The 26,493-nt window shown below is 32.1% G+C and overlaps 1 long non-coding RNA gene and 1 pseudogene across 1 annotated transcript; one reads left to right on the top strand and one right to left on the bottom strand.

Moving 5' to 3' along the window:
• Positions 1 to 463: 463 nt before the first annotated feature.
• Positions 464 to 2,401, bottom strand: LOC148764580 (uncharacterized). Its single transcript, XR_016024260.1, has 3 exons — positions 2,283 to 2,401; positions 1,550 to 1,633; positions 464 to 692 (listed from the first exon to the last, which is right to left on the bottom strand). It is a non-coding gene; the product is annotated as an uncharacterized LOC148764580 (long non-coding RNA).
• Positions 2,402 to 19,664: 17,263 nt separating this feature from the next.
• LOC148764579 (uncharacterized) lies at positions 19,665 to 20,277 on the top strand (annotated as a pseudogene).
• Positions 20,278 to 26,493: the final 6,216 nt, after the last annotated feature.

The raw sequence follows: 26,493 nt of genomic DNA, 5'->3' as shown, positions 1-26,493 counted from the left end.
CGGCATTCGGGGTAATGAGTGCCTATCAAGACGTCGCGGCTGTTGTCACGGGCCCGATCGGAGTTTCGGGTCGACAATGTCACGACCCGGAACTCCCATCGAGCCCGTGACAACCGCCGCGACGTCTCAATTTACATTCATTACCCGGAATGTCAACCGAGACTCCGCAAGGCTTTAATATCAGCTTCTCATTTCCCCTGTGGGTAACTGTTTCCAAATACCACATTTTAAAAGATTTTAAACTGTTTCCAACTTAAACAAATGAAATAATAATTTCTGTCTCACAGGGGTATTTTTGTCATTTATCCCAAAAATCTCAAAAATCATCTAAAAATATAGTATGTAAGTGGAAAACACATATTTCTTAATCAAAAATAATTTTGGATGTCTAAAACATTTGTTTAAAATGGAATTATGACTGTTATAATAAAATAAAAATATTTAATAAAATATTCAATTTTCACATAAAACGATATTTTAAGAACACTGCATAAATAATTTTTATAGTGTAAAAGCAAAATAAATTCTTACATACCGTAATACAGATAACCAAAGTATAGAATTTAATTTACAGTGACACGTGGGCCCACGAATGACCAAAAGTATCAAAAGAAATGAACCTACAGTCTTTGGATGTGGCAAGTTCAACTGTAATCCTTGCCGATATCAGTTATCTACAATCTATTCTGAACCTGAAATGGGTGGAAATGAGGGTGGTGAGATTATAAAATCCCAGTGAGTAAACAAACATCACTCAAAATATCTAAAGTCGAGTAAAAGGAGACTATTAAAACATTTCATCAAACTGTAATTTATCATCTTTCAACTTATTTCAACCAAATGAAATCAATTTATTTAAAGCAAGTAATCAGTATGGCTTATGAATTTCTTAAAAAGCTTGGCTCATGCCAAAAATTATTATCATACTCAATTATTTGGGATACCTTGGCCGAGGGCTATCCCAACTGAGTCCGCCAAGGCTATTAGAAAGTCATGTTTTTATTTTGAAAACATAGCCATTCCTTGACGTTGGCCGAGTTCCCCTTCACGAGGTGGTTTGGCGTGAAGTGAACTCTAAAAGTTATACCTTAGGAGTTACCCTACTCGCCTCTCCAACCGAGGTAAAAATATAACAGGATTCCGTGCCCCTCTAATAGGCTAGTCCACAGAATCCAACCCACTGCAGCAGGTCAAACCCACCATACAATAAAATTTTGACAGCATGATAGGGCTAATATATTACTACCCAGCCTGCAAGGGTAAAATAAAGCAATTCATATAATTCATAAAAACATAGCCCAGCCAGTCATGCCAATACAATAACATAAGCCATTAATTCAATTTTAAATTTACAACATATCAGTGGTCTCCAATTACTCTATTTTCAAAATCGTTATTTCGTTTCAAGACAATTTATAAAATATTTTCATTTAAACTCATTTTGTTTACAAAACATAAAAATTTACCATTTAAACTCATTTTCATAAAATTCACCAAAACCGAATAAAAACATACTTTAGATAATTAAAATGATGGTAAGGTTACTCACCGTGTCTAGAGTGAGGATTTTCGAAATACTCAGACTATTGGTCCTCGGGTGCAATTCTCTTGCCTTTATCAGAGGACTCACCACCTTGACACAGTACAAAATCGAGAAATTCACCACATTGGTACTAAATTGAAATTAAACTAATTTAGACTACTAATGCTTGATATGGAATGCAAAAATGTCTAAATTTTTGCCTAAATGCGGTGTTAGCCTATTTCGGTCTTTTACCCGATAAATTAATATACGCGTCCGTTTAAACTCCAAATTAATTTTTTTCAGTTTCTATACCTCAATTGCACCCAAATTGACTTAATGTCCCTCAGTGTGGTGCAAATTATCAGTCTCGATAACAAATTACGAAAATACCCCTAGTGGGTAAAAATTTGTATTTTTGCTCCGAAAATTTCCATTATTTTTCTAGGCTCATAATTCATCATTTTTCATCATAATTCCTCAAATAACCATCAAGATCAGCAGCCAATATTCCCCTAGAAAATTCAGCATAATGGGTTTCAATGGGAGAAAATTATATTTCTAGCTTATTTTTGCTATATTTCAATATAACTTAACTAAAATCACTTAATTCAATTAAAATCAACCAAAAATCAAGCTCAAAACTCATCCATGGAGGTTTGGCCAGCATGGGTGTCCATACCCACTTTCTAATTTTGCATGGAAATGAGAAAAAAATGCATGGGTAGTGAAAATCACAAGGAAAATCAATGAAATTCACCTTTTTAATGCTTGATTTCTTGATTTCTCTTGATTTTCTCCAAATTTTTCAGGTAGGATTCTTGTTTTTTTTTCCCCTTTTCTCCCCTGGTTTGGACAGCTGAAGAAGATGAGAATTCCGGAATTTTTACCTTTTTAAAGGCTAAAATAATATAATATTATTTTATTCATTTTTTTAATGTTTTATTAATTCCTTAAATTCTAGCCATCCATTTGTTTCCAAATTTTCACCATACACTTGTCCCAAATATCCATAGCTTAGGTAAAATTCTCAGACTTATCCAAAGTCTTGGTGGAGTAATTTTTGAAATTTACACTTTTACCCCCGTAAAAGTCAAAAATTACATTTTTGCCCCAAAAATTGAAAAATTGCCCATAGACATATTTTTCATCCCTTATACTCATACCATTCTCCAATTTGTCAAATTTGATCTAAATTCTCTCAAAATCTCAAATTTTGTCCGCGAGTGGCAAAATTACGATTTTGCCCCTACACTCTAGAAATCACTGGAATTAAACTTTTTCACTGCCAAACCCTCAAATTATACTCCAATACTCAAATCATACTCCAATAAGTCAAATGGGGCTAAAAAAATTCTTTTCTAAAAATTTCCATTGTGTCCTTGGGTGGCAAATGACCATTTTGCCCCTGGACAGTAAAAATTCTAGTTTGACTTCAAATTGATCCTCGAACTCCAAATCACCATATTAAACCATTCTGGGACTTTAATATTCTTAATTTCATTTTAAATTCTCTATTTGATCTAGTTCGAGACTTAAATTAACTTAATTGTACCATTTGGTACATTGTCGTCTTTTAACGATTTTTCTTTCAGGGCTTTCCAAGTATGCAAGCATATTGTCAATCATATGAATGACATGAAAAGTATTTTATAAGATCGGGCTTGACAGACAAACACCCTGGAAGCAAAAAAAAAGGATCAACATAAAGAGGCGAAAGGCTAAACAATATACAAAAGCACGTCTACACAAAGAAAATCAGTAAATCAAGATAGTCTTAAAGGAACAAAAGGAGCTAGCCTTGCATCAAAAAAAGAATCCCTCAAGCTTCAAAACAAGCATCACTTGGTAACAAAAAAAGCCAACAAAAAACCAACCAGCAACAAACCGGACCCAAAAACATCACCTAAAATTTGACAAAGTTACCAACAGTATCAAACCAACAAAAATTCAAGATACCACATCAAAACAAAGAGACAGTTATGAAAATTAATGTTGATGTCTATACGAATTAAAAGCCCCAAGTGTTTGTTTGAGTTAAAGATTTTTTCAATTTTTGGTTGATTTATCGAAGATAGAAATTAGGAAAGAAAAGGCATAAGACATGCATGTAGCTAAAATGTGTTCTTAAAATAAAGCTTTAGTAAACTTCATATTATCAGCCCAACAATAGAATCTATTAACATACCTTGAACCAAAATGGCCGACGAAGAGACGACAAGATGAAAGGAGACAGCAAGTCAGCAACAACAAATGAAGGAAGAAGGGGTGAGGTTTTTAATTTTAGTTTTTGTTTTTTCAAGAAAAGAGGCCAATCTATCAACAATCGAGACTTGGGAGGGGAAAAAAAAGAAGAAGAGGGGGATTTAATGAGACCTACCTTTGGTTTGTCGATCGATTTAGGTGGGAAGGAATTGCTTTTAGCTCTCGAACCACAATGCCCCCATAACCAACAATCGCAACTAGCACCAAAAAATCAAGCCAATTGTGGTCACCGTTATCGGTTCCTATCGATCGTGCAATTGCAACCAACCGGTTGCTCAACCTTAAAAAATATGACATTTGGAGATTTAAAAAACTTTCTAATATTAAGCTCCGTTACCTTATAGCCTTTCTTTTTCGACACATAGTCTAAGAACACACATTTTCTAGATCTTGCAGCAAACTTATCATTTGGCTTAGATTTAACATAGACATAGCACAAACGTTCAAACACTCTAAGATGATCATATTAGGGTTTTTCTTTAAGTAAAAACTCATATGGGGATTTTCCATCAAGTATGGGTGTGGGTAGGTTATTTAGCAAGTATGTTGCTGTCATTAAACATTCTCCCCCATATTTTAAAGGTAGATTGGCCTAAAAACAAAATGCTATTAAAACTTTCAATATATACCTGTGCTTTTTTTCCACCACCCATTTTATTGAGGTGTGCGTGTGCAATTGGTTTAATGTATTATTCATATTTTTAAGAGATGTCTCTCAAAATCTACATATTTGATCTCTTGGCCATTATCTGATCGAATTGATTTCACTTGCATACCAAACTGAGTTTGCACCATTTTCAAAAATTGATCAAACTAAGATGGAGTTTTACTTTTAGTTTTCATTAAGTAAACCCAAGTACCTTTTGAACAATCATCAATAATAGTAAAAAAATAATTAGGTTCAATATGTGTTCTAGTCTCATATAGTCTTCAAGTATCAACATGGACTAATTCAAATAAGTTTCTTGATTTATTTCTACTAATAGGAAATGATAATTGAGTTTGTCTAGCCTTGCAATATGCATCACATGGGAAAAGACTTTTATTTTCAAATAAAACATCAAATAAACCTTTCAATCTAAAAAATGGGATATGTCCCAACTTTCTATATAGTAATTCTAGTTGATTTTTCAATCTCATAGCATTTACCCAAATATTATTATTTTTCTTTAAAATAATAGAGCCCCTTTTCCATTCTACCTACTTTAATCACCTTCTAAGGACAAGATCCTATAAAATAAATCCATTCGAAAAAAAAATTTTATTGAAAAATTTAAATCTTAAGTAATTCTACTAATTGAGGCTAAATTGCAGTGAAATTTTATAAGAAGAGAACATTCCTTAAAATAATTTTGGGATTTAGCTGAATATCTCTAACACAATCCACTTGTGACTTTCTTCCATTAGGTAGTGTAACTTCCATAGTAGATGTTTTTGGAATTTTGCATTTCAACATCTTCGAATTTGATACAACATGGTCAAATGCCCTATTGTCCAGAATCCAATTTTGAGATCAAGAAATTTTACCAATAAAGTTGACAATGGAAGTTCCTTGTTTGTTTCCATTAAGTATTACCATCAATTAATCAACTAAGTTTGAGATAACACTGTTAGATTTAGAACAATCTACTATGGATTTTCTTGTTGTTGGGAATGCACATGTTTTCCTTTGTTTCTATGACTACTGCATTGATGGTTATCTTTACGCCAAAGCTTTTTTCCTTACTCAACCAATTTGGTGGATATCCTAGAATCTCAAAATAATTTTCTTTTATTTGACCTATCTTCTTATAGTGTTCACATTTTAGCCTCGTGTTTGGATCTTGATTCCTTTCCCTGACATATGCTTTGAATGCTACTACCTCCACAATTGGCCTTGCTACTGTCACCTCTTCTGAACTCAATAAAGAATAAGCAGTTGTTAAATATAGTAATGGATCTTTATAGAGAATATTCTATCTTACAACAGCATAGGAATCATTCAATCCCATTAAAAACTAAAGCAATTTTCTTTTTCATTTCCTTGGACAATACTCCACACATACAACTCCCACGTCCTCATCCATGAGACTTGAAAAAACATTTTAAGCTGATCCAAAAGTCTTTTCATTTTTGTATAGTAAGCTAAGATTGTCAATCCACATTGTCTAATGTTGACTATTTCTCTTTTCAGTTTTTGAATACAAGGTCCACTTCTTCCAAATCTCTCTAAATGTCATAAATTGTGTCATGATATGCAACACTATCATGTAACTCCTCATTGAGTGAGTTTTATAGCCATGTTACTACCATGGCATTACAAGTCAACCAATCATTCCATTCTAGATCTCTTTCTTCTAGTTTCAATGATTTTCCATCCATAAATACTAGCTTGTATTTCGATCGTAATGCATTGACAAGAAGTCTCACCCATGTTAAATAGTTGGGCCCTTTTAGGCTCTTTTGGTACATAGGATACTGTTAACTCTATGATATAGAGTTATTTTGTCTAAATTTTATCATTAAGTTGCTAGGTTTTTGAGTTTTAGCATAAATTTTAGGTATTTTTAGTTATTTATTTAATTATAGTTAATTATGTTAGGTCAATTAAATTTAGATTATTTTAGGCTAAGTTAAATGTTAAATTTCTTAATAAAAGCTATTATTGATTAAATTGTGCCTTTGAAGGTGTGCTTTGAAGAAGGACTTTTAATTAGACTAGGAGAGTGCATTCTAGGTGCAGACTTCCTTTGCACATGTTTTGGTATTTTGATCATAACTCTCTCTATAGAACTCCAAATGAGATTATTCTTGAACCCTTGGATGTAGAGATACAATTTTAATGTTTGCCACTTTGTCTAGTTCATCATATAACAAGGAAAAAAATGCACCACAAGTCGATGTCGTGGCACCCCAGGTTTGTAAAGACACCTGTTCAAAGGCGGGAGTCTGAATTGGACCGAAATTATATTTGTGAGCCCTATAAATACATCCTTATGAAGCCTAATTGAATGGGAAGCCTAGAGGGAATTAGTTTTAGGTTATTTTAGGGGGAGATTAGCCACCAAAAACTCAAGAAAACCAAGATCAACCATGGAAGATTGAAGATTACCAATCTCTAGTTTTCTTGTTTCTTTTGTTTGAGATGGTTAAACTCCATTGTTTTATGTTCTTTATTTTCATTATGAGTAACTAATTTCTTTTTTCTAGGATTGCAATTGAACTCACATGTAGTCTAAAGTTTTAATCTCTTTCTTGCTTAATTTTAATGGGATTGAATTGTTTATTCCAATTTGTTCTTAATATTTTTTATTGCCTAATCACTAATTAAATTGATCTAGAAACCTAAACATAACTGGGAAAGGGAGATTAGTGTAGCTAAAATTGGAATAGCTTATGATCATATTTATTTGCTTGGTTGAATAAATTGATTTGCTAATATGATAGGGATATACCTATATGCCATATGTAGCCAGTATTAGAACTTGAACTTAATAAATCTATTTTAATTTCAATTCATATAGGAATATAGTATTTTGATTAAAGTAGATATTTCTATAAGAGTTTCGAGAGAGCCTTATAAATAATTGAAGACTATAGGTTAGCAATTCAACCATTAGTATAAGTTAAGGAAGAGAGGTAAGATTTAGATGAAGTGTGAGAGATATTGTAATCCTAGGCCTGTTTAAATTTGATTTTTATTCAATTAAATTCTTGCTTTGATTTTTAATTATTATTAATTTGTTTCTTTCTTTTGTTAATTAATTATTAGTTTAATTAGTTATCAACTTTTAATTATTTGAATAATATAAATTATTTTAATTTTAGTAATTAGTAAACTTTTAGATCAATTCTCTATGGGATCAACACTTTGCTTACTATTATATTATTTTTTCGATACGTATACTTGCGTGGGTAAGAAATTTGAATAATAGATACCAACAAATCATCTAGTCTATTAGAATTACTCAGATGATAGGGGAGTGGTTTGTCATTCATGGTTTTGGTAAAAGATTTTGCTTAGGTTTCTGTTGGTTTTTTTTTTTATTTTGCTATAGAAAAAATGTTCACAAGAGAGAACAACTTAACTTTGATACCATATATAAAATACTAATTGATCGATTTTAAAATAAAAAAATTCCTATTTTCGTTAACAAGATGAAGCCATATATATAAAATTTGTACATATTCTATCATTCCTAAATATCGGCTAAAATCCCCTAAAATATGTTGACAATAAATATGAAAAGAATTAAAGAGTTTTCCAAATATTATTGCTTAAAATATGGAGAATATTGTTGTTGGAATGTTAAAATATTTGGCTCCTTGATTTTTGGATACTCGTATATTTCATAATAATTTAAGGGGTGTTTATAGGTTACTTTTTTATTTGAAAGAGGAGATGGAATTTGGGATTTCATCATTGTGGAGGAATGTTTAGTCTTCGGGTCATTTTCAGACGGATTAAGCCATTGACTATTCATCAATTCTTGGTTTTGGTCTGAGGTTGGGTTTTTTTTTTCAAAATTAATCGTTCGCTTTCATGAAGATATTTTCTTATGCATTTATAAGTGGTTGGCAATTTTCTCCGTATTAGAATTGTGGCAGGTCTTGTGAGTGATGTTTGCAAATATTCTTACTCACTAAGGCGCTAAAAGTAGATTGCTTCTACCCAAGCTTCTCTATTCAATCACCTAATGTTTTTTGATCATGTTTGTTGAGAAAACATGTGCTATAATTAAGCAAAAATAAAAAATAAATTCTTTTTTTTGGAAATTGAGATCAAACTTTGGATATGTTAATGCCAATATCCCTAGCTATTGGAGAAGGAAGTTTTTACCTTTAATTTTAGGTCAGGTGGAATTCTTCGAACACCAAGGGGTAAAGGTTTTTGCAAATCATAAATTGTTCAAGTGTTTAACCTCTAATAAAAATCTGCATAAGTGAATAAGGGAAATTCTTAAAGAGAGAATGAAGAGTCTTTCGGTTTTCTAATGCTAATTACAAAAGTTCAGTTTCTCACTTCTCCAATGTGCCTAATTGTATTCTCAATACTTTCTTATGTTATAGACAACCTTAAAACCCATTTATAAGAAAATACATAAATCCTGGCAGTAATGGGATTAGTATAACTTTTATGCTTATTTATTAAATTGTGTTAATTTAATTGAACCATTTCAATCAAATCTTAGAAATTCAAAACTTATTTCAATTAAGTCCAACTTAATTTCTCATTTTAATTTTCACTTAGTCACTTTTAACTAGTGTCACTCATTAAATTTTAACATGTTGACAATAAATATGAATTATAATCTTAAGCTGAATGCAAAATATTTTATTATAATCCTAAGTCGAATACAATTAGATAATCAATATTTTTCATTCATTATCAAATTTCAATTGATTAACTTCTATATATAGATCATGATTGAGATCTAGTAATGCGTCATGACTACTCAAATATTAGGAAAAGTCATTTTCATTTGACTCAACTCTTCAGTACTCAATCTTTCAGTGTAATATGATCTTTCATCAAATAATATCCTGATAAGACATAGATCTTAATTCAATGTTTATTCTATATATGTCTTTATCATTTTAGCTTTTGTAACTAGTTTTTAACTCTTTAATGAAATCCAAACTCTTTTCTGACCTTCATCCTATATTGGCCAAGGATTTTTTTGAGTTAAAATATACCAAAAAGTAATGAGATTTTATTTTAAAAACATTTTAGATGATGTATACTTTATTTATTTTTCATCTTTCTCCATGTGCTTCAAGCTATACCTAATATCCATCTCATAGTATGTTAGCTTTAAAATTGAGCCTAGTTTTGAAATGAAAATAATTCAATGATCTAAATATGCTTTGAAACTAAGTGAAAATGATCTTGAACTTGAAGAACAATCCTATAAAAGTTTTGAAGTTGTTTGTAAAAAGAAAAACCTTTTGAATACTTTAAATCTCAAATTTCAACTATTAGAATCGACTTCTAAAAGTGAAGTAATTGATTCTTTATTAAACAAAAACAATTATTTCTTTTTTGGAATAGAAAGAATCGACTTCTTTTGAAAAGGAAACATTGATTCCTTAAGATACAAAAGTTATTGGAAGAACGAGAATCAATTTCAAAAAAAGCAAAGGTTGATTCTTGAGAAAGGAAAAGTAATATGGAAAGCCACTAGAATAGCAAGAATTGACTTCTCAAGTATCAAGTGATCGATTCTCAGAGCTGCAAAGAGAAAAATAAGAAACTTGGTAAAGAAGAAAAGATGGAGAATAAAACAAGAATGGAGTAGGCAAAATGAAATTTAAATTTTGATTTTGGCACTTAAAGTGAAAGAAGAATCGGTATGTAGAGAGGCAAAGATTGATTGTCAAAAAATTAGAAAGCCACTAACTTTAAAACAGGATGAAAAGAATCGAGTCTCGGGAATGAAATGATTAATTCTCACAAAATAGAAAGCTCTAGACTTCAAGTGAGACAAGAAGAATCGACTACTCAAGAACGGAAAGATCAATTCTCAGGAAACAAAAAGGCTTGGGTTATGAAAGAATTGATGTCTCACATTCCACTAATCGATTCTTGAAGTTTGACTAGCGTGATTCAGGTGGTTCAAATGCTCAGCAATGAAACAAAAGTTTACTCCATATGGAAAAAATGACAAGGCATTATAAATACCTCATGAGAAAGTCATTCAAAAGGGAGAGAACAAGGAAAAGAAAGCAAAATATTCAATTTAAAAAGTTAAAAAAAGTTGAGAGTTTTAAAGTTCTCCTATTTTATCTCTATTGCATATTATTTAACAAAAGTTTCATCTTTAAACTGTTCTTCTTTGAAATGTCATCATCCTTTGTACCTAACTTAGATCATCACCCTTATAAGGTATTAAGCTTTGTAAGAATCCACTATTGACAGGTTATGCCTTTACTACAAAAGGTAGAGAACGATTATACCTCCATTTAAAAGGTAATGTAAGATTATACCTCCATAAAAAAGGTAGAGAATGGTTATACCTCCTCTATAAAAGGTAGTATATGGTTATACCTCCATTGTAAAAAGTAGTGTAAGGTTATACCTCCATAGAAAAGGTAGAGAAAAATTGTACCTTTTTTGTAAAAAGTAGTGTACAGTTATACATCCATTGTAAAAGGTCATTTAAGGTTATACCTTCATAGAAAAGGTAGAGAAAGGTTATACCCCCTTTAGAAAAGGTAGTGTGTTAATGGTTGTGCTCGAGCCTCGTTAAAAAGATAGAGTTTAGTGGATTCAAACCCCTTCTGCTATCAAAAGAAAGAACGTAGGCTTTTGTCAAGACCCAAATTCTGGGCCATGATCGGCGCATGGGTCCAATGGACGTAATCCATTAAACCCAAGCAAGCCTATTATTTATCTTACTTATAATTCCATCTATTATCACTAAGTCATATTTCATAACTTTGAATCAAAATAGTGATATACATTGCCAACTCGTACTAGCATTACTCATTTAAATTTTACATTAAGTTCATCTATACATAACAAAATAATACTCGACTTCTAACGGAGGGACTCAGATGAATATACAGCTACCGAATGCCGAGACACCTACCAAAAGATGGACATAGGTCTACAAAGACACCTCGTCCTAATTATCGGCTGCCTCATGATCTGAAAACATGAATTTGAAAATGGTGAGTATGTCAAGCCCGAACTTATAAAATACTTTCCATGTCATTCATATGATTGACAATATGCTTGCATACTTGGAAAGCCCCGAAAGAAAAATCGTTAAAAGACGACAATGTACCAAATGGTACAATTAAGTTAATTTAAGCCTCGAACTAGATCAAATAGAGAATTTAAAATGAAATTAAGAATATTAAGTCCCAGAATGGTTAATATGATGATTTGGAGTTCGAGGATCAATTTGGAGTCAAATCGGAATTTTTACTGTCCAGGGGCAAAATGGTCATTTGCCACCCAAGGACACAATGGGAATTTTTAGAAAAGAATTTTTTTGGCCCCATTTGACTTATTAGAGTATTATTTGAGCATTTGAGTATAATTTGAGGGTTTGGCAATGAAAAAGTTTAATTCTAGTGATTTCTAGAGTGTAGGGGCAAAATCGTAATTTTGCCACCCGCAGACAAAATTTGAGATTTTGAGAGAATTTAGATCAAATTTGATAAATTGGAGAATGGGATGAGTATAAGGGGTGAAAAAAATGTCTATGGGCAATTTTTCAGTTTTTAGGGTAAAAATGTAATTTTTGACTTTTACGGGGGTAAAAGTGTAAATTTAAAAAATTACTTCACCAAGACTTTGGATAAGTCTGAAAATTTTATCTAAGCTATGGATATGTGGGACAAGTGTATGGTGAAAATTTGGAAACAAATGGATGGCTAGAATTTAAGGAATTAATAAAACATTAAAAAAATGAATAAAATAATATTATATTATTTTAGCCTTTAAAAAGGTAAAAATTCCAGAATTCTCATCTTCTTCAGCTGTCCAAACCAGGGGAGAAAAGGGGGAAAAAACAAATAAGAACCCTACCTGAAAATTTGGGGAAAATCAAGAGAAATCAAGAAATCAAGCATTGAAAAGGTAAATTTCATTGATTTTCCTTGTGATTTTCACTACCCATGCATTTTTTTCTCATTTCCATGCAAAATTAGAAAGTGGGTATGGACACCCATGCTGGCCAAACCTCCATGGATGAGTTTTGAGCTTGATTTTTGGTTGATTATAATTGAATTAAGTGATTTTAGTTAAGTTATATTGAAATATAGCAAAAATAAGCTAAAGATATAATTTTCTCCCATTGAAACCCATTATGCTGAATTTTCTAGGGAAATATTGGCTGCTGATCTTGATGTTTTATCTGAGGAATTATGATGAATAATGATGAATTATGAGCCTAGAAAAATAATGGGAATTTTTGGAGCAAAAATACAAATTTTTACCCACTAGGGGTATTTTTGTAATTTGCTATCGGGACTGATAATTTGCACCACATTGAGGGACATTAAGTCAATTTGGGTGCAATTGAGGTATAGAAACTGAAAAAAATTAATTTGGAGTTTAAACGGACGCGTATATCGATTTATCGGGTAAAAGACCGAAATAGGTCAACACCGTATTTAGGCAAAAATTTAGACATTTTTGCATTTCATATCAAGCACTAATAGTCTAAATTAGTTTAATTTCAATTTAGTACCAATGTGGTGAATTTCTCGATTTTGTACTGTGTCAAGGTGATGAGTCCTCCGATAAAGGCAAGGGAATTGCACCCGAGGACCAAGAGTCTGAGTATTTCGAAAATCCCCACTCTAGACACGGTGAGTAACCTTACCATCATTTTAATTATCTAAAGTATGTTTTTATTCGGTTTTGGTGAATTTTATGAAAATGAGTTCAAATGGTAAATTTTTATGTTTTGTAAACAAAATGAGTTTAAATGAAAATATTTTATAAATTGTCTTAAAACGAAATAACGATTTTGAAAATAGAGTAATTGGAGACCACTGATATGTTGTAAATTTAAAATTGAATTAATGGCTTATGTTATTATATTGGCATGACTGGCTGGGCTGTGTTTTTTTATGAATTGTATGAATTGCTTTATTTTACCCTTGCAGGCTGGGTAGTAATATATTAGCCCTGTCATGCTGTCAAAATTTTATTGTATGGTGGGTTTGACCTGCTGCAGTGCGCTGGATTCTGTGGACTAGCCTATTAGAGGGGCACAGAATCCTGTTATATTTTTACCTCGGTTGGAGAGGCGAGTAGGGTAACTCCCGAGGTATAACTTTTAGAGTTCACTTCACGCCAAACCACCACGTGAAGGGGAACTCGGCCAACGCCAAGGAATGGCTATATTTTCGAAATAAAAACATGACTTTCTAATAGCCTTGGCGGACTCAGTTGGGATAGCCCTCGGCCAAGGTATCTTAGATAACTGAGTATGATAATAATTTTTGGCATGAGCCAAGCTTTTTAAGAAATTCATAAGCCATACTGATTACTTGCTTTAAATAAATTGATTTCATTTGGTTGAAATAAGTTGAAGGATGATAAATTACAGTTTGATGAAATGTTTTAATAGTCTCCTTTTACTCGACTTTAAATATTTTGAGTGATGTTTGTTTACTCACTGGGATTTTATAATCTCACCACCCTCATTTCCACCCATTTCAGGCTCAGAATAGATTGTAGATAACTGATATCGGCGAGGAATACAGTTGAACTTGCCACATCCAAAGACTGTAGGTTCATTTCTTTTGATACTTTTGGTCATTCGTGGGCCCACGTGTCACTGTAAATTAAATTCTATACTTTGGTTATCTGTATTATGGTATGTAAGAATTTACTTTGCTTTTACGCTATAAAAATTATTTATGCAGTGTTCTTAAAATATCTTTTTATGTGAAAATTGAATATTTTATTTAATATTTTTATTTTATTATGATAGTCATAATTTCATTTTAAACGAATGTTTTAGACATCCAAAATTATTTTTGATTATGAAATATGTGTTTTCCACTTACATACCATATTTTTAGATGATTTTGAGATTTTTGGGATAAATGACCAAAATACCCCTGTGAGACGAAAATTATTATTTTATTTGTTTAAGTTGGAAACAGTTTAAAATCTTTTAGAATGTGGTATTTGGAAACAATTACCCACAGGGGAAATGAGAAGCTGATATTAAAGTTTTGCGGGGTTCCGGTTGACATTCCGGGTAATGAATGTCGATCGAGACGTCGCGGCGGTTGTCATGGGCTCGATGGGAGTTTCGGGTCGTGACAGAGTATAAACCCAATGAGTGAACAAGGAAGGGAACAAGCAACAATTAGGGAGAATTTAAAATCATCATGCATTTGTTTCAAAACAATGCAATTTAGTTCATTCCTATTTAAAACCCCTCCAAACCTGAGAGTTTCTAGCTACAGCGAGCATGAATTTCGCTGCAGCGAAAACGGAGCAACAAGAGAAATATTTTTCCTCACTCAACAAAAAGCCATCCTGCTAAACTAATAAAATCAACATAAAATTGGTGAAAATTCTCAAAGTACAATGTGTCAAATTTCACGTACATTACAACCATCAATCATTGTCCATCAATTTGCTATAACACACACATTTACATATGTATATATATATATACATATATATATGTATGTATATATATATATATACATATATATATGTATGTATATATATATATATATATACATACATATATATATGTATATATATATATACATACTTATATATATATCATCATCATCTCACCAACCCATCATCATCATCACCAGCTCATCATCATCATCACCAGCTCATGTGCACTCCCTACTGGCACATGGCTAGGTCATCACCGGGTTATGAGCACTCCCTACTCGCACATAACCGGGTCATCACCGCGTTATGCGCACTCCCTACTCGCACATAACTGGATCATCACCGGGTTATACGCACTCCCTACTCGCACATAACTGGGTCATCCTCAGCTTATGCACACTCCCTACTCTCACATAGCCGAGTCAACATAATTACACAACATTATATTCAAGCATATCTGTATATCAACATAATGCAGCCACATAGAAATCCATAATAACCACATTTCATAACATAAACCTTTTCTCAAAAGCTTGTTCCCAAGGCATTCATTTTCATGAAAATTTGCATAAAATCATTCAAACACTTTGTTCAAAACAGTCATATTCCCAAAACAATTTTGATAGGCAGTCCACTCACAGATGTCGAAAATTCAGATTCCGGGTGCACTCGGACTAATAGTCCTCAAGCGCAATTCCTTTGCCTTTTCCGGACGTCTCACTACCTTGACAAATAACAAAGTCGTGGAATTTACTATATTGTCCCTAAATTGATATAAACTAATTTAAATTACTAATGCTTGATATGTAAATGCAAAAATACGTTCGATTACCGTTTAATCGCGGTATCGATTAAATTCGACCGATCACTCGATTAATTGGCAATTGTGTCCAAATCACCTCTAAATTAATTCATTTTTCCTCTAATACCTTAATTTACCACATACCATTTAAATAAAGCCAAATTCAGCATTAGAACCCTCACAGTTCTTTATAGAAAAGTTTGGTCATTTGGTGCACTAGCACCGAAATTTTTTTCTACATAACCGTTTCACCTTAATTCATCATTTTCCAAGCCATTTTCCTTGGAATAAAAACAATCCTCCATTGATATTCAGTCCTCATGGTTCGACCAACAAGGAACCCTAGAGAAATTGAATATTTCTTTTGTGTTTTTGTTCATAACCATGCTTAACTATCCCTAAACACTAACATAGTCTAAAATCAAATTATTCCAACAACAATTCCTCTTCCATACCCATTTTTCAGAATTGAATTCATCATGATAACTCAATGTTCAACCATGGAAATCAAGAACAAAAGCATGAGTAAGATAGCATGCCACGTGTCACATGCTTATTGGCCCAATTTTTAACTTTTTGACTTTTTCTTCTTAATTTTCACCACAATTATTCTGGTATTTATCCAATCCTACCACATTTAAAATCCCTTGGTCTTGACAAGTGCTGGGGCAAAAAATTTACCGATTTACCCTCGAGATGAAAAATTATGATTTTACCCCTATACTCTGAAATATACCGTAATCACATTATTTCTACTTTTCAACCTCAAATAACACTAATATTGATCAATATTAACCAAATGGGGCAAAAAAATCATTTTTTAAAATTCTTGTTTAGTCCTCTAGTGGCAAAATTACCATTTTGCCCTTGTACTCTAAAAATACCGGGAATCATAATTTTTCACTACTAAACATCATTTATACTCCAATAATCATAATTATATTTCATATAATTATTTTTGGTCAAATGTGATCAAATCTTGGCTAGAAATCTCCATTTAATCATCAAATGGTAAAATGACCATTTTGTCCCTAATCGGTCAATTTCCTGATAGACTCCAAACTGGACTTTGAACTCCGAATCACTATTCTAAGCCATTCTATGGGTTTCAAAATTTTCAATTTCCTCTTAGAAATTCTATTTGAACTAGTTCAATGCTCATTTAACTTAGTTGTACCACTTGGTACAATACTGTCTTTTAATCGAGCTTGACAAGGTCTCACAGCTTTGAGGGCCGAACCTCTTAAAAAATCGTGACTAAGTATTCTCTTCTCCTTCATTTTCTTTACTAGCTTTATAGTCCATTTTTATAAGCTTTTATACTCTGTTCTTTAAACCTTGTCGTCAAACTTTTCATCTTTAACTCTATTGTTAAAAAGATCAAATTTTTACTTAAGAACTAATTCACCTTTCTCTTAGTTACTTTACTTTAAGCTTTATATCTAACATAGTACATCCTTGATAGGACAACAGAAGATGGCATCTACGTATAGCAATCCCTACATAAGATAACTTGATGATTTCAAGTCCAAGGATTATGTACATATTTGTCACATTTATGTTTTCACAGATACTTGAGTGAACTACCCAACGAAATTCTCATAGTAGATCATGTTTAGTGAACTTGATCATTTAACAAGCATTCATATGTTGTTTAAGTATCACCATATTTCAATCTATGAAACTGATTGGTAAGAAACACAACATGTAACAGTCTTTTGGTTTTATTAATGTCTTATCTTGATAATGCATCAATTAAAAACAATTTAAAAATGACATTTTGACCTAATAAGAATTTCATAATTATAACACTTTATAATTCTTTTTGCAAGGCATATTCATTATATGGATTTCATCTTTGTAAGTAAATAACATAGATTATATAAACTCATAAATAAAGTAGATCTTTTTTACATGCAATGCATAAATTGATTTCAATATTTTACTTAAACACGTCAATTGCTTATAGGACATGTATCGCTTCCATCAATCTCAATTCGAGAATATGTCTTGGGTGGGTTTTAAACACTCTAGCTATCATCAAGGATGTCATTTGCTTGCTGTATTATGCTAATAGATGCTTCCTTTTTATGATAACATTTTTTACTATTTCTGTGAGGTTTTCTATTTCCTCTATTTTCGGCAAGTGCATTTGCATTAATGTGGCTCTTTTAATTTTGTATCTTTAATTGTTGTCTTTATAAGGATTGTTTTGGCTATAGCTTCTTCCAAGAATTGCATCATTATTGCTTTCGAGTGGCAAAACAATCCATTTAAGATTCAAAATTTCTCTACAAATTGATGACGCATTGCTTTGAAGCATTTAAAATGAGCCTCGACACTTTTATGTTACCACTGAAGCGACTTTTAAGAGACAAAACAATTTTGCTTTATGACTTAAAGCAAATATATCTTGTTGATCCATTAAGGACAAAAATCAAATCGCTGATGCCTCAATAAATAAATCACCTTTATGGCAACAATGCAAAGTTAATTTTCTTAATGTGCTTCTTTTAGTTCTTAAAGATATTAAAATATAATTTAGTTTGACACAATAACAAAGATTGATAGTGATGTAGCAGATTAGGGCATTCTATACCTTCTTAAATTTTAATCCCTAAAATGAGTAATATTCACTATTATTAGGTGCACAATCAGTAACAAAATCCTATTTCTTAAGTTTACTTTTGTTAGGATATCTTATGACCTTCTTTCTAGGATGCACTATGAACTTTTCATAGATTCTGGATATAACATGTAATATTTCCTTTGTTAGCTTTATTAACTTTAAAGTGATTATCATTTTGAAATGAAAAAAACCATGATCAAAATTGCTTGAATGAGTTTTGAACTTAAGTTCTTCATATTAAAAACTCCCATTCATTTGCATTTGAAATGTCTAAGTGTTTTGTATCAATTTGAGTTCAAAATGAGGGATTTTTCATGAACTAAGCTATAAGGACCGATCCCTATTGAGGATCAATCCTTTTTAAACAGAGAGCTTTTAATCCCTTGCTGCCTTACAAGGATCGTCCACACTAGGGAAGAATTGATCCCTCACTCACAAAATTCAAACTTTGTAGCATAAGGGATCGATTCCTACTAGCCATCAAACACGTTTCGAAGGGAAATAATGACTTTTTTCTACACCAAATGTTTTCCAATGGCTCTAGACTTTTCCCAACTATAAAAAAGACTTCTTAAGCACATTTATGAAGGTAAAAGAGAGGGAAAATGTGCCATATGCTTAAGTATAAAGTTAGAGCAAACTTACACTTCCATTTTGACAAACTTTCAAGTTTTCTTAGTGCTAAAATTCTTTGAGCTTGCATTCTTATCCTTTGTAACTATATTCTTACTATCATCTCTTCCAACCTTGTTCCTATTTAGCGATATTCAACTTCTAGAGGTATCTTTGTTATTCATCTTGTAAAAGAAAAAAGGTTATACCATAGCCTTTAAAAACTAGTGTTTAAAGATTGTGCTTGATCCTAAAAAAGGTATTATGCTTGATCCTTGAAAAGGCAATAGTTATTCTTGAGCCATGAAAAGGCATTATAGTGATTTTTAATCATGGTGGATTGAACTCCTTAGCTTGCTAAGGGGGAAGACATAGACACCTAAAGAGAAGGTTAAACCTTTATAAATCATCTATTTAATTCTCTCCTTACTCTTCACTTTTTACACTATTGCATTTTACTTTGAAGCATTTGGGAAATTTGTTTTTAACTTGTCTATTCATTTATTTACTCATCAAATTACTTTTGGCATGTTTTGATTGAAAACAAATTTGAGAAATTTATTTCTTGCTTGCCTTCATTAAAAAGTTTGATTTGTTAAAAAGAATTTTAAGAAACCTAATTCACTTCTCCTTTTGGATTATTCTTCATTATTATTAAGCTAATATTTCTAACAATTCATATCAGAGCTTAGACTTAATTTTATAGTTTTAATAATCTTTGAGTGATCCTTGTTGGCTTAAAGTCATGACCATAGATTCTATTGCAACAACTCTTAGTGAAGGGCAATTAATTGTGAGGCCTCATTTATTCAATGGTGAAAACTACTCTTATTGGAAAAATAGAATGGAGTTATTTGTTCAAGACAATGACAATCATGATTGGAAGATAATTGCTAATGGTCTTCTTAAGCCAACAAAGATAATAGATGGAAAAGAAGTGATCAAAGAAGAAAGTGAGTAGGATTTCGATGACGTTAAAATGGCTCAACCTAATGCTAAGGCAATGCACACTCTTTTGTGCACTTAATGTCAATGAGTATAATAGAGTGTCTGTGAGTGAAAATCCAAAAGAAACTTAGGATAAATTAGAAATCACACATGAAGAGACTAGCCAAGTGAAGGAGTCAAAGATTAGCATGCTTATTCTTGACTATGAGCTCTTCCACATGAAAGAGGATGAAAGTATCAATGAGATGTCAAATAGATTCAAAAATATCCTCGATGGCTTGAAAGCACTTGGCAAGACATACCCAAATGGAAAGCTAGTAAAGAAATTGCTCTATACCTTGTTAAAGTCATGGGAACTGAAGATCATTACCATTGAAGAAGCCAAGGACCTCAACACTCAAAATCGATGAGCTTAGTAGGTCTCTCTTAACCTATGAGATAAATTTAAAGCATGGAAATGAAAGGGAAACTTCAAATAGAAAGAGTTTTGTATTCAAGTCAACCATGCAAGGAAAAGAAAAAATGGTTGAAAGTGATAATGATGAAGAAATGGCCATATTTGCTAAGAAAATTAACAAGTTCATGAGAATGAAAAAGCACAACCCAAAGAAGTCCCAAAAGAAAGCAACGGTGGCTACATGGAGTGATGGTGACACACTCGATGATGATTTAGACGATGAAGTAGCCAACCTATGCTTTATGGCTCTTGAAGAGCCCAACGTATACTTTTCATCTTGCGAATCTAATTCAAACTCTTTTGATGATTGCAATGTGTTTTTGAAGACTTAGCCTTTGAGTTTGAGAAAATGAATTTGAAATACAAGAAAATGATTTCAAAATATAGTGTTGAAACTGAATTCTCGATGAAGGAAAAAATTGAATTATTTGAAGTTTGCTAAAAAAATTGATATTTTAGAAAAAGAGAATTTTGATGTGAAAAAGAAATTTGAAGATTTGAAAAATGAGAAACATAAAGTTTTTATGGATTCCTCATTTTCTAGAATGATCAAATGCAATCATTGCACATTTCATGATCATAGCTCATTCGCTTGTCCAATTAGGAAACATTTATTTTATAGGATTAGACAAATGTGGGTTCCAAAAGAAACTTTATGCTATGAGACTAATTTTCAAGGTTCTAAAGAATTTGGTATCTAAAATCAAATGAAAAAGTCTCTTTTATGTGTGCTAGAGCAATGAGGGACAATTTCTTGAAGATTGAATGCTCATTATACACACACAATGGAAAATGAGTCATTTCTATGACAAAAGCCTTTTTGTTCTCTTAATTGAGAATTTTGCTTGGTTATCTATTTCTTAGTTTTCATTGGTTTAGCTTGGTTATTCTTATTTGTTTGAGTTTGATTTTTATAGCTTGGTTGTGGAAAAATGATTTGATATAATTTCCTTACGTTTTGTGAAATTAATTTCATGTCATTTCTTTAAGGGAGAATGATTTTTGAGCATAACCTTGAACATAACAGTTTGATGTTGATGGTATCGCTATGTGTGTTATTAATTTGCACAATTGCCCATTTTATTAGTATAAACAAGGAAAATTGAGTTTGAAAATTTGACTTTTTTATTTTCCTGTGTCTAAGATCAATTAACAACTACCTTGCTTTGTCATTCAAGACTTGTTTGAACTATTCAAGTTGGTTAAGAATGAGCTTAATAAGTTTTGACCACTTGAATTGGTACTTATCAAGAAAAAATGAGTTAACATGTGTGCTTGTTTACCATCCTTTAGTTTACAATGATATATGAGTTGAACAAGTTTGCATAAAGAGCTTTTGGTTGATCTTTTTTAAATAGAAAGCTTTGGATCCCTTGTTGCCTTACATGGATCAATCCCCACTAAGGAGGGATCGATCCCCCACTCACAAAATTCAAATTTTACAGCATAAAAGATCAATCCTTACTGGTCATTAGGCGCGTTTTGGAAAGATAAAAGATGCTTTCTGCACCAAATGTTCTTCAGTGGCTCCAAACATTTTCCAACTATAAAAAGGACTTCTTAAGTACATTTATGAAGGTTGAAGAGAAGGAAAAGAACGATATGCTTAAATATAAAGTTCTATGAAGAAAGAGAAAGAGAAACCAAGCTAGAGCAAGCTTACCCTTCCATTCTAATAAGCTTTAAATTTGTCTTATTGCTAAAATTCTTTATGTTTTCATTCTTATTGATTGTAACCATCTTATTACTATCATATCTTCCAACCTTGTACTTATTTACCAATATTCATCTTTCAGAGGTATTCCTGCTATTTATCTTGTAAAAGAAAAGAGATTATACATTATCCTTTAAAAGGTAGTGTTTAGAGGTTATGTTGATCCTTAAAAAGGCATTGAGATTATAAAACCCAAGGTCTATTGGACCATATGAGATTTTAGAGCGAGTTGATGCAGTAGCATATTGGTTGGCACTACCTTTAGACTTTTTTAATGTTCACCTGGTATTTCATGTTTCAATACTTCAGAAGTACAACCTTAATCCATCTCATGTGATTTAGCACGAGGCCATATAGTTGAGGGATAACTTGAGCTACAAGGAGGAGTCAATAGCCATATTGGATAGGCAAATGAAGAAACCTCACTCCAAGGAAGAAGCCTCAATCAACATACAATGGCGCAATCACTCTAGCGAGGAGGTGACATGGTAGGTCGAGGATGATATTAAAGTAAAACACCTTCACCTTTTTTACTAGTATAGATTAATTCTCCAATGCAAATTCAAGGACAAATTTTCTTAAAGGGGAAAGAATGTGAAATCTTAACCTTTTATCTAAGTTTAATTGGTAATTCTCCTAGAACTATAACAAAGCATTTATTTTTATGAGTTTTTCGATGAGCTTCCCAACCAAAATGCTTCTAATTTCCTTTTCATATATTGTTTTTATACTAAGGAATGAAAAAAAAGAAGAATAGGAAAGAAGAGAAACCAAAAGAAAGTTTATTTTTGCAAGTTAAGGCAAAAAAGGTCAATCCCTAAAGGAAAAAAGCTTCGTTTTTGCTATTTGGAATTTAAGGTCTGACCCCTTAAGGAAAAAAGGTTGATCCCTTATTCCCTGAACCACAAAACACTACATTTAACTTTCGAGAATTCAGGGATCGACCCTTGAGCATTAAAGGTCGATCCCTGCAACATAGAACATAGTTTAAAGCTTTCTGGAATACAGGGATTTACCTTTGAGGAATAAATGGTCAATCCCTAAAACCATACAGGGAAAAATAAAACCTAGGGATTAACCGTTGGGAGAGAATATGTCAATCTTTAGAGCCTAGCAAGAAAAGTTAAAATAAACCCTACTCGAGCCTCACTTGTTCATTTCAATTCTTTTCAGCCTCTTTTCATTTCCTCTCAACCTCTCAACCTTTCTTTGCCACTCACAACCATATTTAGTAAGGATTAAGCTTCCAAACTCGAATCTAAGGTAAGATCTAACCTTATTTAGTTCAAAAATCCATGGGTTTAGACTAACTTTCTCTTGCTATGAATTCGTCACATCTTAATTTTGGGCACATAATTGATGCAAGGACTTATGTGAGTAGGGCACACTAGGCCCAAGCAAGCCTTATCCATCCAACATATAATCACATCATTTCATTTATTAAGCACGACACATCAAGTGCTTCATCATACATCATGGAAAATCTACCTTATGAGGTGTGGTCAACATTCAATAATCATTAGAAATTCATTTCATGGATAAAAACCATGCAATATAACATATTAATGTCATAGACACATCTTGTGCTCATTGTGCACACTTCAGTGCTCAATTTCACCTTTGGCTTCATCACCATATGCTACACATATATAAATAACCCATTTGGTGTTCAACACAAATTAATCCATCATGAGTATCAAACATGAAATTCTCAACTTTTACATAACATAATATAAGCATAAAATTAAATACTCGTTTTTCAAGCAAAACATGACCTAACTCTTCAAGCTTCAAGAGGGCTGCTATACCACCTACCAAGAAAGAATGAAATCTTGTCTCCATGACTCAAGTAAGAGCTAATCACTTATTTGCAAAAAAATGGGAAACTAACATGTGAGTCACAAAGACTCCATAAATAAATATGGGATGGGGACAAGCCAAAGGAAAATTTTTTGCACAAAATACATCTTTAATGTAAACATGAGTCTTGAGATAAACAAACTTCACTCTATTTTTACCAAAATCTCATAAAAACTGAATTGTCACAAACTAATCTCATTTTCATAATGAAATCAACAATTTTTAAACAATTAGTTCTTTAAGTAAACTAAACATTGCACAAAACCTTTAGGAAAAACAAGTAAGCTATACTTTACCTTTGGTACCAAATCCTCTCTAAGGGATAACAAAATTTAACCACTTAATCCAAGTTATGGGTAATTCACCTCAACTTTTCTATAAACCATATGAGCTACTTATATACTTGAGATTTTTTTTTCCTCTAGAATTCAATCGTAAAACATCATGAAATCATCGATCAATCCATATAACTCAAACTAGTACCTTAGAACTTAATTATTACATCTATCAATCTATCTGGGTTATCTTATCGCTTAATGTATAATCTATAACTCAATCGACCATTTCAAACATAAGAAGCAATCATAAGAAACATAACAATAACAAGAGTAATAGGTAATCATCATGTATGCAATGGGGATGCCTAATAGTCTTGGCCCACATCTAGGCTTCCCGTGTCTAGGTCTCGTGAATGGCACATTGGCTTAACTTACACTAAGTGCCACCACCACATGGTGGAATCTTACATCACGACAAATGGGAACACTTTACTCATATCACTGAACATCATAACCACGTGTGGAATGTTACATCACACTGTGTCGAAACGTTATCATACATCATATTGAGCACCATCACCTCGTGTGGAATGTTACCTCACACCATGTGGAAATGTTATCATACATCATACTAGACACCATCACCATGTGTGGAATATTACCTCACATAGTGTGGAAACGCTAGAAAACATTCACGTACAAAGCATTTTCCTCGTATCTCATTTTATTATCAACACATACTAAAGCTTACCTAGACTCATACTACACCTCTAAGCTTTCTTATAAAGTATGTGAAACTACATCACATATTATCCCATAAAGTCATGGTTCACATGTTCAAATAATTCTCACATACATATCATAAGCTTAAGGGTGGGTATGTCTACATCCACTTCAGCATTCACCTTTAGTTTCTATAGCATCAATTTAGGTGCTATTTTTCAATCGCATTCTCCCAAAAAATACTCAATCATCATGATTATCATCAAGTACGAAAGTGGAAACTCGCATCCACTTATCATCCATAAATCCATACACATTTCTCATTTCCTAATCATAACAGAATTGAAGCATTTGATGTTAAACATTTGGAAAGGTTTGTCCCTTTTGATTGAAAACTAATGCATAGTAGTGATATTTACATACATTTATAGATTCTAAAACTTTGTTGAAAACATTGGATATAAACGTTTAATTTATCATTATAAACTTGGCATTCAAATCATGCAAGGTAACCAATACAATAAATATGCTTAGCTTTACATATTAAAATAATTTGAAAGTGATATATCCACTCACCTTGATAAAAGTGTGCTTTTGAGTCTTGCTTTGTCAACCCTTGCTCATTCTACTATACTCAAGCTCAACAAATCCTAACAAAATAATTTCTAACATAAGGTTTCTAAATTTTTCAACAAACCCATTTATTCAAAACTAGTTAAGTAAACCCATTTTCTTCGACTTAATTCTAACAAACTTTAAACTTTAAACTTTAAACTATAAGCACTCATTGTTCAACTATGAACATCCTTATCTCGATATCTTCTTTGGAGAGAAAAACCCCTAAGAACCCTTATCTTAAAAAGAGTTTTGGTGCTAAAATTTATAAGAAAAGAGGATTAGGCTAAACCCATGCATTTAGAACTCAAAAGTGGTTAATCTTACCTTAGATTCGAGTTTGAAAGCTTTAATCCTTGCTAATAGGGTCCATGGAAGCTACAGAAAGGTTTGGCAAATGAAAAAAAGTATTTGAAGGCTAAAAGAAATGAAACATGAGAGCTAAGGTTTGAGCAATGTCTTTTTTTTTTTTTCTACTAATGCTTAAGTATCGACCTTTTAAAGCTTAGGGGTTGGTCCCTAAGTTAAACTTTTTTTCTTCCTAAGGCTATAGGGATTAAACCTTTTATCCTCAAGAGGTCAATCTTTTTTATTTTTAAAAGCTGATTTTTTATTTTTAACTTGTAAGGATCATCGCTTTAAAGCTTAGGGATCAATCCTAATGTTTTCAAAAGTTATTCCAAAATTTCCATCTTTTAAGGATCGACACTATATGGCTTAATGGTCAATCCTTTCAATTTCTAGAACCAACTCCAAGTGCCTTGTTTTCCAAAGATCGACCTTTCTTCCATAGAGGTTGAGCCTTGTTACTTTCAGTAGCAATTTCAATCCTTAAAACTCCCAAAGATTGACCTGTTATGCCTTAACTTGCAAAAACACATTCTTTTGGCTTTCTTTTTCATCCAATCTTTCACTCACCATTCTTGCATGATTAAAACACTATATGGAGGATAAATTAAAGACTCCATGGTTGACAAAA

The sequence above is a fragment of the Theobroma cacao genome, chromosome 1, assembly GCF_053813885.1.
Source record: "Theobroma cacao isolate CCN51 chromosome 1, ASM5381388v1, whole genome shotgun sequence".
Classification (NCBI taxonomy): domain Eukaryota; kingdom Viridiplantae; phylum Streptophyta; class Magnoliopsida; order Malvales; family Malvaceae; genus Theobroma; species Theobroma cacao.
The sequence above is the reverse complement of the archived record's forward strand: the minus strand, read 5'-3'. Positions and strand labels throughout refer to the sequence as shown.